This window comes from Equus quagga, chromosome 15 (genome assembly GCF_021613505.1).
Source record: "Equus quagga isolate Etosha38 chromosome 15, UCLA_HA_Equagga_1.0, whole genome shotgun sequence".
Taxonomy (NCBI): domain Eukaryota; kingdom Metazoa; phylum Chordata; class Mammalia; order Perissodactyla; family Equidae; genus Equus; species Equus quagga.
This window is the reverse complement of record NC_060281.1, coordinates 37,165,435-37,186,410: the sequence shown is the minus strand read 5'-3', so window position 1 is coordinate 37,186,410 and position 20,976 is coordinate 37,165,435.

Below are 20,976 nucleotides of genomic sequence, written 5' to 3'. Positions count from 1 at the left end.
GGAACATTTTCGAGAAAATGGGAATGAGGGAAACACAGGGAGCGAGATCAGAAAAAATAAAGAGAAGCAGACAGAGGGAGAGAGGTTATTTTAAATATGTATCTCAAATTCTACACCACTGAACTGTACCTACCTCACATGCAATAGAATATAATAGAAGATAATCTCTAAAATACATTCAGATAAAGAAGTTTATGATCTAAAATATACAAAAGACTGAAGTACTTTCAAAATATCACTATAGTGCTGAATATACACATTTTGGCAGTTTCACCTCTCTACTCTACCTAATATATTACATTTGTGAAGGCTACCCAGGTCCTTCTTTTATTGTAGAACAATTAAATACTCAGACACCATTCAATTACCACCATTCAAATACAATGTTTAACTATGCCCACAAGATGCCTAAAATTTCCGTACCAATTTTATAAGAACTCTGAAAATTCATTGGCTATGTGTAGTCACTTGGAATCAGAACTCTAAAATCCAGTGGCCACATTTTTCTTTTTCTTCTGCTGATTTCATTTCCACATATTACCAACAACTAGAGTGTATGGATTTCCTGAAAGTAGTGGGATGATTCCCTATCAACATTATAATCAGGATGAACATTTTTAAAAGTTATCCAATTGTATAATCTTAGTAAAAGAATAATGCTTTACGTCACTCCCTATGATAAAATAATTAAATATATAAATACATAGAGATAAAGACAGATACATTGTCAAAGCAATGACAGGTCAAAGAGAGGTAATGTAAAACTAAAAGTAATACAAGGACAGGCATAAAGAAAAGGACATTGATGTATTTTAAAATCTAAGAACATCCATGTACAATCAGTTAATTTTATATATACACCTTTCTGGGAACTATCTTGAAGAGTCAGTTACACTGGACCAAACACATTGCCAGCCCTAAGGTTAGTTGACAGCCATTTTCATCCAGTTATTCAGTATTACGTAAGCATGATCATACAGGAACTTAATTGGCATCAGAAAACGAATATTTCAGTTCTAGCATATTCAAATGGATAATCATATAGTAAATTTTTAATTCTTATAAAACATTTAAAATCTGAATCAGGTTTGGGTGTAGACACTTTTATGTGTGAAAGAAATTGGTACAAAATGGCATAAAATAAATATTAATAAGATCTGAATAAGGGAAAAGCAAAGATCAAATGAAAGAAGAGTTAGTGGTAGAGAGGCAGCTGGGAAATATCATCTATCATGACATAAATGTCCTCCTTGTCCAGTAATTTAGTTGCAAGAAAAATAAACAAAAAAATTATATATTTTGAAAAGTAAAAGCACATATAATAGAAATTTAATATATGATATAAGAGAAAGATTAGTTAAACTAATCTAACTTTACACTCAATCCTAAACAACATGAAAGAGTACTATTTCTCATATCTGGCAAAAAACAACTATGTAATCAGTGAAAAATTTTTCAAATTTAAAGTTTGAAAAATTAAAGTATCCAAAGGTTGAAGGCTGAACTGATATGCCACTTACACTTAATAATATTAATACCAGCTAGTGTTGTGAGTGTTTGACATGCTCCAAAATATTGACATGCGTAATCTCAACTAATCTCTCAAAATATTTCGAAATTCATTGCCATCTCCTTTAAACATATGAAGAAACTGATTTAAGCGGTTAAATAGATTACCCAAGATCATTAAACTCCTAAGCGTTTTAACACAAACCCAGGTGCCTTTGACATCAAAGTTTGTACTTTTAGTCACAACATTACTTTGTTGTCAATCAAATGGATGTATTAAAATTCAGAGTAAACACCACATGTGACATAGAAGATGTGGTATTTCACAATATTTCATGCTTCTTTTGATTTCTTATAAGAATGTGATCAGTAGTATCCCCTTAAGAATCTATGGAAAAAAATTTCGTAACAGAAATAATTATAAAAATATGAGAGACAGTCTAAACGTGCCATGACAGGATACATCCCCTCACTCACACCTGCTCAGAACAGCAAAGAAAAACAAACCATGGTTCAGTCTCATGCACATATACACAAATATAAAGACAATCATCTGAAATGAACCACTGGACAATTTTTAAATTATATCTAATAAAGGAAGCACTCACCAAATTGAAGGAGGGCAAAAATAAAATGCTAACTCATCCAAGGAAAAACACCAAGATAATAATGCACCATTATAATAAAATATATATATAAAATATATATATAAATATATATATAATAAAATAATGATATATTCTTATATCAATAAGAACCAAGACAGCAGTTGATAACAGATAAAACCCTGGTGAGACAAAATTGTACAAATGATTTGCTGCTTTACAGGATAATATATATAATAATTTTTAAAATGTTGAATGGCTACCTATCCAGCAGGTATAAAAATGAATATGATTTCAGGTTGAAAAATAAATATCAGACAAAGGAGATGCCCGCTAAAATGGAAAAAAGAATCTGATTGTCTCAGTGTGTTACAATAGCTTCCAATGTCACACTGGGAGCACACTGGGAGGTATTAGGATACTGTCATATTCTGTCTTTTACTTACAATTTTTTTCTCGCTACAATTCAGGAAAATTATTATCCTTCAGAAAGACTGCATATGGGAAAGATCTAGCTGCAAGATGTGCTATCCCATTGATTCTCAAAAGTATGTTCCGCTAATCTACGTCACTCTGATCCCTCCTCCTTTCCTGTGTGGCAGCCATGCCTCCTAAAGCTGTTTGTACCACCAAAAAGTAATCTTTCAAGGGAAGGAATTTTTTTTTGACTGAAGTCAAATGAGAAACTTCATCTCATTTCCTTCCTACCATATTTAAAGAATTGTGTAATTTGACTGGGAATCATCATCTCTGTTCAGGTAGGCATCAATTGACTTTAATGCAGTAAGAAAGATTGATTCATATTAGACAAAATATATAAATAATAATGGCTGGAAATGTTAGACACGTCCGTCTTAGGTACAGGAATAAAGAATTGTGTCCTTGGTAACTATCACAATGTGACATGATACAGGAAAGTTCAGTTATAAAATTGCACATTAAATATTACTCTGGATACAGAAAATAAATAATTGATAAACTAAGAATATATAGATAGAAAAAAGTTTTTAATTGGTAAAATAAGAATAAATAGATTCTACAAAACAGATGGCATTCTATGTGACAATTACCATCAAAAAGGAATATAATGGGAAGTGACATCTCACAAGAACACGATTTTACAGTAGGAATCAAGAGGATAGGTAACAAATGAAAGAGGTAAGTGCTTAGTGCTGAGAGATATCCAGTGATAGAGGTAATAGTTTACAATTACAATAACTATACAATACGGACAAATAACTCCAAAAATTTTAGTGGAAGAATACATATTTCAATAAAGCTAGATACTTAGCAAACTACACATTTTAAAGACAAAAAACCTCAAGATAATGTCTGTATTTAAGATATTTCAAATTATACAACATTCACTGATATATTTAACGCACACACCCTGCCCTGTCCAGTTCCTGAATGAATCCTGGAAAAGTGCTGGCAAAATATCCACAGCCTCAGTGCTATGACTAAATTGTTATTGTTTTAATAATGCTTCTGTCTCATAGGTCTGAGCTGAACCCAGATCTAGTAGGACTGGCCCCTGATGGCAATGGAGAGTGTATAAATGAGGGCGAAGTGGATCTATCACTGTACTGGAAATGACAGTGTATGCTGTCCACTGAACATGAACAGTGTTTTTATCCACATTCTATAGAGGAAGAGGCTGAAGTAGGAATTCTATTGCATGTTGTTTTTTGAAGTAATGTTCCTAGGATAAAGGGAGTGAGAGCAGAAAAATAGAGCAGAGGACGTTGCTAAGCAAGGATGTGATCACAAGTGAAATATAGCATGAGCCTGATCCCATAAGAAGCTGGAGCAGAAGCGAAATAAGCCAGAGGGAGAAAGTCAAATACCGTATGATCTCACTCATAAGTAGAAGATAAAAACAACAACAAACAATCACATAGAGACAGAGATTGGATTGGTGGTTACAGAGGGGAAAAGGGGAGGGGGGAGGGCAAAAGGGGTGATTAGGCACATATGTGTGGCGATGGATTGTAATTAGTCTTTGGGTTGTGAAAACGATGTAATCTATACAGGAATAGAAATATAATGAGGTACACCTGAAGTTTATATAATGTTATAAACCAATGTTACCACAAAAAATTAATTAATTAAATAAATAAATAAGTAAGCTGGAGCAGGACTCTGCCGTAGAACTATCTGTGATGGTAGAAATATTCTATCTTCACTGTCTAATACAATAGTCACTATCCACATGTTTGAATGTGGTATTTTAAATGTGAAAGCTAAGGAACTAAATTTTAAATTTTACTTAATTTTCTTTAATTTAAATGTAAATAGCTACACGTGGCTACTTACTACTATATTGAACAGCACAGCTCTGGAACGTGAATTGCAGCCGAATTAACCTCATCTTAAGGCAAAGGCAACCTTTAGTATATCCCATGAATTGCTCATTGACTGTGGGCTGCTCCCACCAATTCCTGCAGACCTCTTGGCAATGAGGCTCCTTTACAACTGAAGGCAATTCTCTGAAGAAAGGAACGGCTATGATCTTAGCAGCCAATACTAATAACAAGCAGGGTTTGGATGGATGCTCCAGCTAGCAAAAAGGATCTGAGTGGGGTCCCAACAGCATTCACACAAAAGAGTCCATTCATGAGTATGTGCAAGGATGGAAGGATGGTCACTAGTGTACATTACGCATCACCTCAATGCAAACCCATAAAAAAAAAATTGTCGTTGGCCTAATTCACCAACTATTTAAACAATCAGGTCACCTTTTCCTTTTTCTTCTTCAAATTAGTATTTGCACTTAAGTGAAGAATCATCATTCTTCATTAACAATAAACTCAAAATAAAAATGCATTGACACAATATTCACTTAATGGAACTTCCTTGTAACTTTCAACCTAGCATTTTGAAGATTCCATACATATTTTAGACATATTTTTGTCCCACTTTAATGGAGGAAAAGAACATTTAAAAACTACAGATACTGAAAATACACTTTAAGGACAGAGAACAAATATTGTGCAGTTTCACAGAGAATAAAGAGGTAAAAGGAAAGATTGGAAGCATATGGTCTAATACTTTTACATACACACACTATTATTCTATTACTGAAGAACATATTCTGTTACACGGAAATATGCTCTGTTTATGTTATTTTCCATATGTACATGCTGAGATACAATGAATGTACTACAATAGAATGAAATATCTGGGAACGAGTTGTCAGCTTCTAAAATGAACAATAAAATTTAGTTCTTATATTTGATGAATTTCTGTAGTTTGTTTCTTTTGCCAGTGGACGTGTAGGCAAACCAACTTAGCTTTTTGTTTCAAGAGCAATTGCAACTGAAAATAAACTAACTTGCCAATTCCTAAAGCAACACAGAGACTAAGTTCCATTCCACTCACCTTTGTTCTGTGGGTCCTAAGCTATTTCTCTACCTCATCTTCAATTTGCCGCCTTCAATAGAGTACTGGGGTTGGAACTTGGATATATAGAATCAGAAGTATGTGGAGCGAGTGCAAGGTTAATTATACCAGCATTGGATTATCCAGAAATTTTTCTTAAGCAAGAGGACACTTTCTCATGATGGCTTCACATATCTTCACATGGTACAAGAGATCTGCATTCTGCCTCAGGTAGTAGGAAAAAGAAGTAAAGCAATTTCTCAATATTATGTCCCCAATACAATGATCTGGTTTTATGACTGGGAGACCCTTAGCAACAACATGAGAGGGTGGTATGACACTGTGCTATGACTGGGCTGGCACAGATGGATGGAGAACCAAATCTGTTTACCTAGCTGAAGTCTCTGGGGAACATATGCTCCATACTGTTAATTGTTTGATATCACCAACCTGTCCAGAGAAGACAATCCTCAGGGAATCTGAATATCAAGGAGGATGCCAAGGGATGCTTAATCTATCTCTTGTATAACTTCATATATTTGAGAGAGGACGGATGACTCCCTGGACCTCTTAGTTACCTTCTCTCTCATCTTTACATGACATAAATGTTTTACCAGAACCTTAAGACGTTTTCTCTCACTACTGCAAAAAAATTTTACGCATAAGTATATAAATAAATAAGAATTCATTCAGATACTTAATTTTAAATGTAAATGATTTTTTACTCAATATAATTTATAACCAACTTATAAGGGATTATAGAGCTAATAATTAGGTACATTCTCATCTTTAAGGTGAATATAATGGAGGGCAACTCCACATTTACTACCAAATTTCTATGGTGGCTACAGAAAATAATCTCAAATTCTCTATAACATTGTTCAGTTTGTATCCAAAAGTTTTAATGATTTACTCAAACAATGAAAAAAGATTATTGATTTTTTTAAAGAAACTTACATAGTTTGTTTGAAGTCCACTAGTCTTTGCATTTAAGTTCCAAATTATTTTGAGTTTACCAGGATAGCTATAAATAATTGCTAAAGAAAAATGAAAGGAAGTTAATGGGTGTTTTGCCTGCTGAAGTCAAGTTTGAAGATCAATCAATTAATTTCAAAATAACTTATCTCTACTTGACTATATAGGCAAAAGGCAGGCATAAATAACATCATCTCACATTGACAAACTTAGGCCCCAAATGTCAAATGCACTTGAAAAAATATATATAAAATCTTTTTCCACACTGGAACACATTTGGTTTCATAGAAATAGAGGGCTGCTAGGTAGCAATACAAGCTGGCTCAGAGAAAGCCATTTAGGTTTGAAGCATCTTAGTTCTTATAAATGCCATTAGTCACACAAGTATAAAGAGTTTTGCTGATTAATTTTATTCTGTAGCCAACTATTTCCCATATACCCAGAAATTCCAGTTTCACTTATAAGATTCAGCTCAGAGAGATAAACTATCTCCTCCTAAAACCATTCTTAGGTTAGACTTTCTGTTATCTCCCTACTAGTTAAATCCCATCACGATATTTATAAGGAGGTCTAGGCAACCCAATACTGCTTAGGGTGTCCAGAGAAGGGAGGGAATTACATACCTGCTATTAAAGCTTTTCTTCCCAGTTCACTCCTGCTGCTGCAAGTATTAATTGGTAAAATCACTTTGGATAATACTTTGACACTATCTAGGAATGCTGACCCACAATTAACATTACTAGGCTTAATATTCTCTAAAGTAGTTCTTGGTCATGTGCCACAAGAGACATGAATAAGAGTGCTCATAGCAGCATCATTTGTATTAACCAAAACCTAGGAACAACCCAAATGCTCATCAACAGTAAAAAGCGTAAATTGTGGACTATTGATACAATATAGTAGTATACAATAACAAATATGAAAAAACTACAGCTAAACAAATTAAAACAATGTCCTTCACACAAAAATATTGAGCAAAAGATGCAAGTCACAAAATACTTAATCTATGTAAAATTCAAAAACTATTGTTTACGAATGCAAACATGGGTGGTAAAAGTAGTTATAATCAAAAGTTATAGTCAAAACTAAAAATAATATCAAAAGGCTGATTATAACAAAGTCAAGATCAAAGAAGAGGGAAAGGGATGCAATTGGGAGAGGTTATCCAAGATACTGTCCGGGTTCTAGTTTACAAGGGTGGTGATAGCAGGACTATTCACTTTTTAATTATTCTTTAAAATGAACACATATTCATACAGCTCTATAGAGAGAGAGAGACAGACAGACAGACAGACAGACAGACAGACAGAGACACAAAGACAGAGAGAAAGATCGACAGAGGAACTAAGAAATGATACATAGGACAATGTTATACTCATGTTATACCCAATATTAAACCTCTGACAATAAGAAAGCAGGAAACAAAAAGGCTATATAAAAATAATATGAATGATCAGGATTATTTTTTAAATATGGCTGATATTCTATAAAAAGGAAAAATTATTAGGAATTTGTAAGGAATCAAATTAGTGGACCAAAAGAAGTCAAAAACAATCAACACTGATCTAAGGAAAAGCAAGATCATAGAAGGAAAGAACACAAATGCTTCTCCACCAGCTTCCAGGACACTATCCTCTCTGTAGACTAGACATAATGAAGATAACCATCCATCCAAAATATCTAAATTGCCACCACCTCAGTAAATTATTGAACAGGCTATTTCTGGTCTCTGAATTATTCTGAAACCTCAGATTCTCTTCCTCAGTGCTTGTCCTCTGAGATAAGTTGGAGGAAAGGTCCACACATCCCAAGTGAAATGCTACCACCCCTCTACTGCTTCCCTGCTTTTGATTTTCTGTGGTTATCACTAGATAAATGGATAAAGAGCCAAAATGGGAAAAGGGAAATGCTCAGAAACAAAGGGAAAGATAAAGAAGACAAGTATAGAAGGACAACAGGATCTGAGAGAGACAGCAGATATAAGCGGAGATTTGAATTAAATAGAGACAAAAGATATAAACTAAAAGTAAAAACAGAAGGAAAGTGATAGTGAAAACAATAAAATGATGGGCACAAGGATTATTAACACCTCAAAAAGCTCATAATGGATTGAAGTAATTACAGTTAGGTAAAATTTAGTGCCAGGCTACAAAGCAAGCATATTGTTTAATCATTCTATATTGAAAAATAATTCACTTCTTGGAGAAACTTTCACATACATGGTCATCTTACACAAAAATGGAACATATTAAATATAGACATCTATATTTCCACCAAACGTCAATGGTAACAAAATCTGATCACTTTCTGTTCATTACAACATCCAGTCCCTCACTCCTCTCCTGTACAAAATGTGTGTCTGGAGGTTCTCATGTAAGCAGAGTTTTCATAGACTAGAGCTGGACTCCACTGTTCCTGTGAGGTCCTTAAAAGATCTTCCCAAAGTATTTTATCTCTGTGGGAATTTTCTGAACTGTAAAGAAATCAGGTATAGTTAGTCTTATGGAGAAGTGACTGTGAGCACTATAACCCAGAACATGTGGAAATGGCCCATATATCACATGCTACATTTCCATCATCCACTCCCTCCCACTCCCAAAACTACACTCACATACACATAGACACAAAATATTTGCACTAGAAAGCTTCCAAATTTTGGTTCATCATGTCTGATTTGATTATCTGATCAATGAATGAATCTATGTTTATGTTGCTGAATATACCAGAAAACCTTAAAACAGTTTGAATCAATTTCTATTTTAATATATTAAAATTCTTTTGAAACTGCAGGAGTGACATCAGTAACATGGCAGAGTGAGCTGTTTCCTTCCTCTCCCCCTCTGAGTTACAATGAAACAAACAATCATTGGCCAACAGAGGATACCCACACAGCACAACAGGATGCCTGAGAGACCCCCAGAGCTATACATCTGAAGGTGGATGGACAGGATCCCCAGGAAGGAGCGGAGATGGGTGAGTGCACCCCTCCCTCACCCTAGCAGCAGCAAGCCAAGTCACAGGGCCTCACACAGTGGCCAGGATGACTCTAAGAGGGAGTGGGGGCAGTTCAGCCTCCACATGAATGCTACCATGGCCTTTGGGAGAGCCCACTGTGCTGTGGCAGCTCTGCCAGTGACAACACTCCCCACTGAGTGGCTTCAGCTTGACATCTGTGAAGGACCCCAGCCCAATAAGCACAGCGGCCAGTGTGACTGTAAGAGGAGTTTGAGTCAGCCTGGCATGCACAAACACTATCCCAGCCTGCCAGAGTGCCTAACATGCCATGGCAGCCCCACCAGCGGGAACACTCACTACTGAGTGGCCGCAGCTCAGCCCCTGTGAAGGAGCCCTGCCCACCAAGCACAGTGGCCCACATGACTATAAGAGGAGGCAAGGGCAGCCTGGTGCACATGCAAACATCTTTGGAGGGGTAGTGTGGTCTGCGGGAGCACCCACCATTCCCCAGTGGCCATGCCAGTGGGAACACTCCAGAACAAGTTGCCACAGCCCAGTCCCCATGAAGGTTCCCTGCCCACCAAGCACAGTGGCTCAGCCAAACCACCAGCAAGCACAGTGCTGGCCAGTAACTGTGCAACCCACCCACTGAGCACAGAGGCACAGAGGTCCCACCGCTAAGAGAGCTACCCGCCCAGCAGCTGTGGCTACCTGGTACACATGCAGAGCAGCCATACCTGCACAACTTCCAGCAGAGGAGGCAGCATCAGAAACACAGCTCCTGCTTCCCCCCAAGTGATGGCAGGTGGAATCTGCCACCTGATACTACCACTAAATGTGCCAGCAAAGGATGAGTTCATCAAACACCATGAAAAACTACAGTGAGACTTAAGAGCATAAGGAAAATGACAAGTCTCCAGAAACCAAGCCTGAAATCAAAGAAATTTACAATCTAAATGACAGAGAATTCCAAATAGTTATGAAGAAACTCAATGAGTTACAAGAAAACTCAGAGAGACAGTTCAATGAGCTTGGGAACAAAATTAATGAGCAGAAGGAACACTTCACCAAAGAGATTGAAATTATTAAAAAAAATTCTAGATAATGAAGAACACAATTAATGAGATAAAAAATAATCTAGAATCCTTACAAAACTAGAGCTGATGTTATGGAGGACAGAATTAGTGATTTAGAGGATAGAAATATAGAAATGCTTTTGGTGGAGAACAGAGAACTAAGATTTTTTTAAATTAAAGAAATTCTTCAAGAAAAATCCAACTCAATTACGAAAAGCAGCATAAGGATTATAGGTATTCCAGAGGGAGAAGTGAGCGTGAGAGGAGCAGAGAGCTTGTTCAAAGAATTTATACCTGAGAACATCCAAACCTAGGGAAAGAACTGGACTTGCGAGTACATGAAGCCAATAGAACTTCTAATTACATCAATGTCAAAAGACCTTCTCCAAGGCATATAATAGTACAACTGGTAAAAGTCAATGACAAAGAATAAATATTAAGGGCAGCAAGGGAGAGGAGAAAACTCTACAAAGGAACCCATATAAGGCTTTCAGTGGATTTCTCAGCAGAAACCTTACAGGTTAGGAGAGGATGGAATGATATATTCAAAATACTGAAAGACAAAAACTCTCAGCCAAAAATACGCTATCCAGTGAAACTATCCTTCAGATACAATGGAGAAATAAAAGCTTTTCCAGATAAACAAAAACTGAGAGAGTTCATCACCACTAGACGCCCCCATACAAGAAATGATGAAGCTCTCATACCTGACACAAAAATGCAAAGGTTTACAAAGCATTGAGCAAGGATATAAATAAACAGACAAAATCAAAAAACTGCAGCTCTCTATTACAACAGGTCAGCAAACAGTTTTAACATAAAAGATAAAAGGAAGGAAAGAATCAAAATAACGATAAACACTTCAATGTAGTCACAAACTCACAACACAAAACAGAATAATTTGTGATAATAACTCAGAAGGGGAAGTGGAAAGGGATGGAACCTGTTTAGCTAATGGAGATAAAAAGCTATCAGAAAATGGACTATCTCATCTATGAGACCTTTTATACAAACCTCATGGTAACCACTAAACAAAATCAGAGCAAAGTCACAAATCATAAATAAAGAGAAAACTGATAAACCATCACAGAAAACCACCAAATTTAAATGACAGAAATATAAGGGAAGAGAAACAATGGAAATATAGAACAGCTGGAAAACAAGAAATAAAATGGCAGTATTTAGTCTTCATATATCAATAACCATTCTAAATGTAAATAGATTGAATTCACCAATCAAAAGACAAAGAGTAGCTGGATGGATTTAAAAACAAGACCTAACAGTATGCTGCCTCCAGGAAATACATCTCAGCTCTAAACACAAACATAGGCTCAGAGTGAAGGGATAGAAGACAGTACTCCAGGCAAATGGCAAACACAAGAAAGCAGATGTTGCCATACTTATATCAGACAAAGCAGACTTCAAGATAAAAAAGATAATGAGAGACAAAGAGAGAGATTATATAATGATAAAAGAGACAATCCATCAAGAAGACATAGCACTTATGAATATATATGTACCTAACACAGGAGCACCAAAGTATATAAAGCAACTAGTAAAAGACATAAAGAGAGAAACTGACAGCAATACAGTAATAGTAGGGGACCTCATCACCCCACTTACATCAATGGATAGATCATCCAGACAGAAAGTCAAAAAGGAAATAGCAGACTTAAGAGAAATGCTAGATTGCATGGACTTAATAGATATATATAGAACATTCTATCCAAAAGCAGTAGAATACACATTCTTCTCAAGTGCACATGGAACATTCTCATATAGACCATATGTTTGGAAACAAGGCGAGCCTCAATAAATTTAAGAAGATTGAAATTTTATCCAGCATCTTTTCCAATCACAATGCTATGAAACTAGAAATCAACTACAAGAAAAAAGCTGGGAAAGTCACAAATATGTGGAGCCTAAACAACATGACACTGAACAACAATTGGATCAATGAAGAAATCAAAGGAGAAATTTTTAAATACCTGGAGAGAAATTAAAATGAAAGTCAACATATCAACTCTTATGGGACACAGAAAGAGCAGTTCTAAGAGGGAAATTCATAGTAATACAGACTCATCTCAACAAACAAGAAAAATTTTAAATAAGAAATCTTAAACTACACCAAACAGAACTAGAAAAAGAAGAATAAACAAAACCCAAAGTCAGTAGAAGGAGGGAAATAATAAGAATGAGTAGAAATAAATTAAATAGAGACTAAAAAACAGTGGAAAAGATCAATGAAACTGAGAGCTGGTTCTTTGAGAAGACAAACAAAATTGACAAATGCTTAGCCAGACTCATAAAGAAAAAAAGAGAGAATGCTCAAATAAATAAAATTAGAAATGAAAGAGGAAAATTTACAACAGATACCACAAAAATACAAAGGATTACAAGCAAATACTATGAAAAACTATATGCCCACTAATTGAATAACCTAGAAGAAATGGATGTACTCTTAGACCCATATTACCTCCCAAAACTAAATCAAGAAGAAATAGAGAATCTGAATAGACCAATGACAAGTAAAGAGATCAAAACAGTATCTAAAAACCTCCTAAAAAACAAAAGTCCAGGACCAGATGGCTTCTCTGGAGAATTCTACCAAACATTCAAAGAAAATTTAAGACCTATTCTTCTCAAACTATTCCAAAAAATTGAAGAAGATGCAGTGCTTCCTGACTCATTCTATGAGGCCAACTTTACCCTGATAGCAAAATCAGGCAAAGACAAAATAAAGAAGGAAAATTACAGGTCAATATCGCTGATGAACATAGATGTAGAAACCCTCAACAAAACATTGGGAAACCAAATACAGCCATACATTAAAAGGAAAAACACCATGATCAGGTGGGATTTACACCAGAGATGCAGGGATGGTTCAACATGCCCAAATCAATGTGATACAACACATTACCAAAATGAGGAATAAAAATCACATCATCAGGGCCAGCCCAGTGGTGTAGTGGTTAAGTTTGAGTGCTCTGTTTTGGTGGCCCAATTCACCAGTTCAGATCCTGAGTGCAGACCTGTATGCTGCTCACCAAGCCATGCTGAAGCAACATCCTACATAGAAGAACTAGAAGGACCTACAACTAGGATATAAAACTATGTACTGGGGCTTTGGGGAGAAAAAATAAAAAATAAATTAAATTTTAAAAAATCACATGATCACCTCAATAGATGCAGAGAAAGCATTTGACAAGCTCAGACATCGATTTTTTATTAAAACTCTCAATAAAATGGGTATAGAAGGAAAGTACCTCAACATAATAAAGAGCAGATATGACAAACCCACAGCCAACATCGTACTTAATGGTGAAAAACTGAAAGCCGTCCCTCACAACAGGAACAAGACAAGGGTGCCACTCCTATTCCACATAGTACTGGAGCAATTTGGCCAGAGCAATTAGTCAAGAAAAAGAAATAAAAGTTATCCAAATTGGAAAGGAAGAAGTGAAACTCTTGCTGTTTGTGGGTCACTTGATCCTATCTATAGAAGACTCTAAAGAATCCACCAAAACACTATTAGAAATAATCAACAACTACGGCAAAGTTGCAGGGTACAAAATCACCTTACAAAAATCAGTCGCATTCCTATATGCTAACAACAAACTAGCAGAAAGACGACTCAAGAAAACAACCCCACTCACAATCACAACAAAAAGAATAATATATCTAGAAATAAATTTAGCCAAGGAGGTAAAAGACGCGCACACTGAAAATTATAAGACATTATTGAAAGAAAATGAAGAAGATATAAGGAAATGGAAAGATATTCCATGCTCATGTATTGGAGGAATAAACACAGTTAAAAATGTCCCTATTACCTAAAGCAAGCTACAGATTCAATGCAATCCCAATCAGAATCCCAATGACATTCTTCATGGAAACAGAACAAAGAATCCTAAGATTATATGGAACAACAAAAGACCTCAAACAGCCAAAGCAATCCTGAGAAAAGAGAACTAAAGCTAAAGGCATCATAGTCTCTGACTTCAAAATTTACTACAAAGTTATAGTAATGAAAACAGCATGATACTGGCACAGAAACAGACACACTGATCAATGGAACTGAATTGAAAGCCCAGAAATAAAACCACACATCTATGGACAGCCAATCTTCAACAAAGGACCCAAGAACATACAATGGAGAAAGTCTCCTCAGTAAATGGTGTTGGGGAAACTGGACAGCCACTTCCAAAACAATGAAAGTAGAGCATTATCTTACACCATACACAAAAATTAGCTCAAAATGGATTAAAGATTTGAATGTAAGACCTGAAACCGTAAAACTCCTAGAAGAAAATATAGGCAGTACAATCTATGGCATCAGTCTTAGCAGCAGCTTTCAAACGCCATGTCTACTCAGGCAAGGGAAACAAAAGAAATAATAAACAAATGGGACTATATCAGACTAAAAAGCTTCTTCAAGGCAAAGGAAACCATGAACAAAATGAAAAGACAACCTACCAACTGTGAATGAATATTTACAAATCATATATCAGACAAGGGGTTAATTTACAAAATATAAAAAGAACTCACACAACTCAACAAAAAAAACACAACCCAACCAAAAAATGGGCAGAGGATATGAACAGACATTTTTCGAAAGAAGATATACAGATGGCCAACAGTCACATGAGAATGTGTTCAACGTCACTAATTATTAGGGAAATGTAAATCAAAACTACAATGAGATACACCTTACACATTTTAGAATGGCTATAATTAACAAGACAAAATACAACAAATGCTGGAGAGGATGTGGAGAAAAGGGAACTCTCATACACTGCAGGTGGAAATGAGAACTGGTGTAGCCAACATCAAAAATAGTACAGAGATTTCTCAAAAAGTTAAAAATAGAAATGCCATACAATCCAGCTATCCCACTACTGGGTATTTATCCAAAGAACTTGAAATCAACAATTCAAAGACACTTTTGCACCCCTATTTTCATTGCAACATTATTCACAATAGCCAAGACATGGAAGCAACCCAAGTGCCCATCAACTGATGAATGGAGAAAGATAAGGTATATATATACAATGGAATACTACTCAGCCATAAAAAAGACAAAATCGTCCTATTTCCACAACAGGGATGGACCTTGAGAATATGATGTTAAGTGAGATAAGCCAGACAGAGAAAGACACACACCATATGATTTCACTCATATATGAAAGATAAACTAACACAGGGATAAAAAAAACAAATTAGTGGTTACCAGAGGGGAAGGGGATTGGGAGAACGGTGAAAGGGGTAAACAGGCACACATGTATGGTGATGGATAAAAATTAGACTACTAGGGGTGAGCATGAAGGAGTATATTCAGGAATTAATAAACAATAATGTACACCCAAAGTTACACAGTTATAAGCCATTATAATCCCAATAAAATTACTTTAAAAAAAAGACCCAGAATTTACAGTGTTAACTAATGACTACACATTTTTTTAAAGGTTGTTCTTACTTATAAAACTCTTGGTTAGTTCTTGTTGACCCCACAGAAGCCAAAAGCAGATATAGTATTTTAAACATTCCCTCCTTTGTAATTCCAGCTATGGTACAGATTTTTCTTTGCAAAAAAAAAAAAAAAAAATTAGACTACTGATGCTGAGCACAGTGCAGTTTATGCAGAAATTGATAAATAATAATGTACACCTGAAATTACACAATGTTATAACTACTATGACCTCAATAAAACAATTGAAAAAAATTCTTTTACTTTTTGCCATTATTGGACCCACTCTATAATTCATAAGTAATTATATTATGAAAATTATTAACATCTTAAAATTAAAAATTATAAACACAAAGCTTACCATTATACTGAGGAAATCTTTGAATGTACAGCAAGCCATTTAAAACATTAAGAAAAGTTGATTGCCACCTTTTGGTAATCATTAGTCTCTACCTAGTGAGAGTGAGAGCTTATTAAAAGAAAGAAAAGAAGTTATTCCGTTTTTACATAGAAAGAGCCTAACTCTGGAGTCTGAATATCTAGCTCCACATCTTGGCCTCGTCGTTCAGAATCTGCATCACTTCAACTAAGAATTTAACTTCTCTGTTCCAGAATGTGCTGAGCTGCAAAATAAGTATAATATCGTCCCTCAATGTTGTGGTAAATAAATAAGAAAATGAATGTAAAAATGCATTATAAATTGTAAAGCATTGTGTAAATGCAAAGAACTACTAGCATTCCTGGATAGAGTCGTACTTTTTCTTCAGTCCGTTTCCTCAGATCGTCTTCAATCACGCCACGCTATTGGCTACTTCCTTTTTGAAATGGTCCTCATGTTGCTTTTACAAAATGTTCAGCCTTGATATTTTCACATGTCAGTGGCCACTACTTTTCCGAATTTTCTGAAACCCAAAGTCCTTTACCTTTAATTCTCTTTTTACACATTTTCTCTTTAAAATCGACTTCAAAGGTTGATTTTGAACCACCAAAGAGATAATTGCCAAAGCACATCATTCTCAAGGCCCTCTGTGCAAATATAATCCTACATTTCCATTGTCGTTCCTGACACACCTATTTATATATTTACAAATAATATGGCTCTGTAAATTCACTGTTTCCCTCTCCCCAACAAAAGTAGCTGTATTACTTTCCGATGGCTGCCAAGGTGCCAACAACTGGGGGGCTTAAAACAACAGAAATTTATTCCTCACCATTCTGGAGGGCAGAAGTCCAATATCAAGGTGTTTTCAGGGCCATGCTCTCTCTGGAGGTTCTGAGGGAGAATGTGCTCTATACCTTTCTTTTAGCTTTTGATTTGGCTAGCAATCATTGGCATTCCTTGGCTTGTAAACTCATCAGCATTGCTCCAATCATTGCCTCTGTCATCCCATGGTGCTCTCCCTGTGCGTATGTGTCTCTATTTCTGTTTTGCTTTCTTATAAGGACACCAGCCATTTTGAATTAGGGCTCACCTTAATCAAGAATAACCTCATCTTAATTTGATTACATCTGCAAAGACTCTATTTTCAAAGAAGTTCACATTCATAGATAACAGGTGTTAGGAAATGAACATACCTTTTAGGGGGACACAATTCAACCCTTAGCAGATGCTTTTCCTCTTGGCTTCTCCATTTCTAACAAAGGGATCAACTGATTTCTCAGTCACCAAGACTGGAATCTTTTTTTTTTTAAAGATCGGCACCTGAGGTAACAACTGTTGCCAATCTTTTCTTTTTCCCCCTTCTTCTCCCCAAAGCCCCCCACTACATAGTTGTATATTCTAGTTGTGAGTGCCTCTAGTTGTGCTATGTGGTACGCCACCTCAGCATGGCCTGATGAGTGATGCCATGTCCGCACCCAGGATCTGAACCAGTGAAACCCTGGGCCACCAAAGTGGAGTGTGCAAACTTAACCCTTCAGCCATGGAACCAGCCCCAAGACTGGAATCTTTAATGATACTATAGATATCTTTCCCTTGTTTACTCCCCTATAGTTAGTTATCATATGTTATCCTGTCATACTCCGCCTTGAATTCCATAAACCGTCTCTTAATCTGATTTTAAATCCAAATTTAAGTCTGAATTCATGACGTAAGATGCAGGTTCCCGTGTATTAGTGGTGTGAGCACAGGAAATCCCCTTACCCTCTCTGGACTGATTCTTCATCCAGAAATTGACGGGATTTACTAAAGGCTCTCTTAAGATTCCTTCCAATTTAAAAAGTTGTAACTTCTGCCAAATGTGTTTATTTATTCCTCACCTACCAGGTTGAATTACTCATATAATCAATGCAATTAAAAATAAAAAAGAGTGCCAACACTCAAAACAGAACAAAGTCTCATTAAAAGGAACAAATTCGAACCCGTCTTCCTGGCTCCTTATTATTATTATCCTCACTCCTTCGATGCTATATCACTTCACAGATCACTTTGGAAAACATTTCTTTCACCTTGCCACTCTCCTGAGCAGAGAGGAACAATGTTCCCCATTGTCTAAGACAGATCAGAAAACTATGGTCCATTGGAACTCAGACACACTCATTTGTTTATGTGTTGTCTACAGTCGCTTTCTTGCTACAATGGCAGGGTTGAGGAGTTGTGACAGAGACTACATGGCCTGCAAAGCCTAAGATATTTACAGACAACTTGCTGACACCTGGCCTGAAAGATGAAGTCTGAAGTCCTAAGCCTGTCTTCTTGGGCCTTTCACGATAAGGCTCTTAAGTTTCTTCTCTATATGAATCCTCCACCTCCAGCACATACCCGGAGCTCAGACCTTTTCTTCTGCTTGTTAAGATCTCTCCAGTCTTCTCCACCTAGACAAAGATTCACATCCTTCAAGGCGCAGCTCGAGTCCTACCATTATTTGTAAGCCTTCCCAAACCAATCAACTTGCTATCACGCTCCTCTGAGCTCAAACACTATGGCCTGCTGCATTCATTTTGCAATTGATAATGCATCATCTTTCTTAGTTTCCTGTGTCTTCTTTTTAACTCTTTTAACTCTTTTACAACTTATTTAACTTCTTTTCACATTTTCATTTGCCAATTAAATTGCAACGCTCCTTGGAGTAAGACATATTTATTTCTTTGTATTTCCCATTGCATCCAGCAGACACAGGTTCTCAAACAGTATTTGTTTAATAGCATGTGGTTTAATAATCTCTTCAGGGGACGGCTGGTGGTGCAGCAGTTAAGTGCGCACCTTCCGCTTCTCTGTAGCCCGGGGTTCGCCAGCTCCAACCCCAGGTGCAGACACGGCACCGCTTGGCAAAAGCCATGCTGTGGCAGGCGTCCCACGTATAAAGTAGAGGAAGATGGGCATGGATGTTAGCTCAGGGCCAGCCTTCCTCATCAAAAAAAGAGGAGGATTGGCAGTAGTTAGCTCAGGGCTAATCTTCCTCAAAAATAATAATAATAGTAATAATCTCTTGACAAGTATAAGTGGATGTAGAATTAGAGGTCATCTTCATCCTTAGTTCTTCATCAGTTCATGCTGCACAAAAGGAAACCCTTGTCACCTGACATTTTCCAGCTCCAACAATATAACCCTACCTTGAAATCTTATACTTCTTGATTATTTATGTGGGGTGCATTTGCACACACATTATTTAAATCCAGTGGGAGTGGTCAGCTGAACAGTACATATAAAAGCCAAAATCAGGGCCTCCAGCTACGTCCATTAACGACGTAATTTAAGCATCTCATCTTCCATCATTGCGCTCATTATCCCTGAAAATTCAATTTCCTAACTTCCCACAACAAATTTCAAGCTTCCCCTTCCCACTTGCTGTCTCAGTTAATAAACTCTTTCTCTAAATCATCTAATAGAACCACCACCTCCTCCCCACTTTCTGGATGCTTCTCTCAAACCCCATTCAGCACCTATCCTGGCAGAATCATCAGCAACTGCTCCAGCATCAGAAGCTCCAAGATCTAATCCTGGTGTGCGTCTCAGGCCACAGACACTGATGGCAAAGCTACCAGAGGCTCCAGAAGATGGTTCATCAAATTGCCTGAAGCATTTTCACAAGATCTCCTGTCCAGAAATCTCCACCTCAAGTTATATTCCTATTTCTGAGTATTATCCTCCTTCATATTTGCTATTAGAAGCCCCTCTTATTTGGAAGAAAAGTGGAGATCCAGAGTTGCTGTGCTCCTTGATTCTAAAACCATTTACAAAATGGCTCATGGAACATAGAATCTAGATTTCTAGGAGATTCCTTCATGTACTATTGTTGGCAAAAAATACCACTGTTAACACTGAAAAATCACAAAAGTTGCTACAGAATTTAAAAGAAACTTAAGCTTATTTACCATCAATGGAGTGTGGCTGTAACAAAGGCGGGGATGAGAGGGAACGTAAAGTTAGGGGAAAAAAATCAACTCCTCCAAAAAAGGGTACCTGTTACCCAAGTACAATAAGAAACTACTCTAGATAGTCTTCCAACTGCAAGAAGGGTAAAAGTCACAGATGGAGAGAATGGACTGGAATTGCTGAACCAACATAAAACCCAGCAAGGATTTTTAAAAAACAAGAAATTAAAAAATTACATAATTAATGTTTGATTGAGAGTTAATAATTTGGGCCAGCCTGGTGGCACAGTGGTTAAGTTCACATGTTCCCCTTTGGCGGCCCGGGGTTCACCAGTTCAGATCCTGGGCACAGACCTACACACTGTTCATTAAGCCATGGTGTGGCAGGTGTCCCACATATGAAGTAGAGGAAGATGGGCATGGATATTAGCTCAGGGCCAGTCTTCCTCAGCAAAAAAGAAGGGGAGGATTGGTGGCAGATGTTAGCTCAGGGCTAATCTTCCTCAAAAAAAAAGAGAAAATTAAAAATTAATAATTGAATGAGAATCTGAGAGAGAGGCTGAGACACAATCTCACCAAAAACCCCACCAGTGGTGTGGCGATACAAAATCAGGAGGGAACTCGTAACTCACAGTTCTCCCTGAAGAGCAAAAGTGTTTGTACCCTACATCTGGTGCCCCAACTTTTAAACACT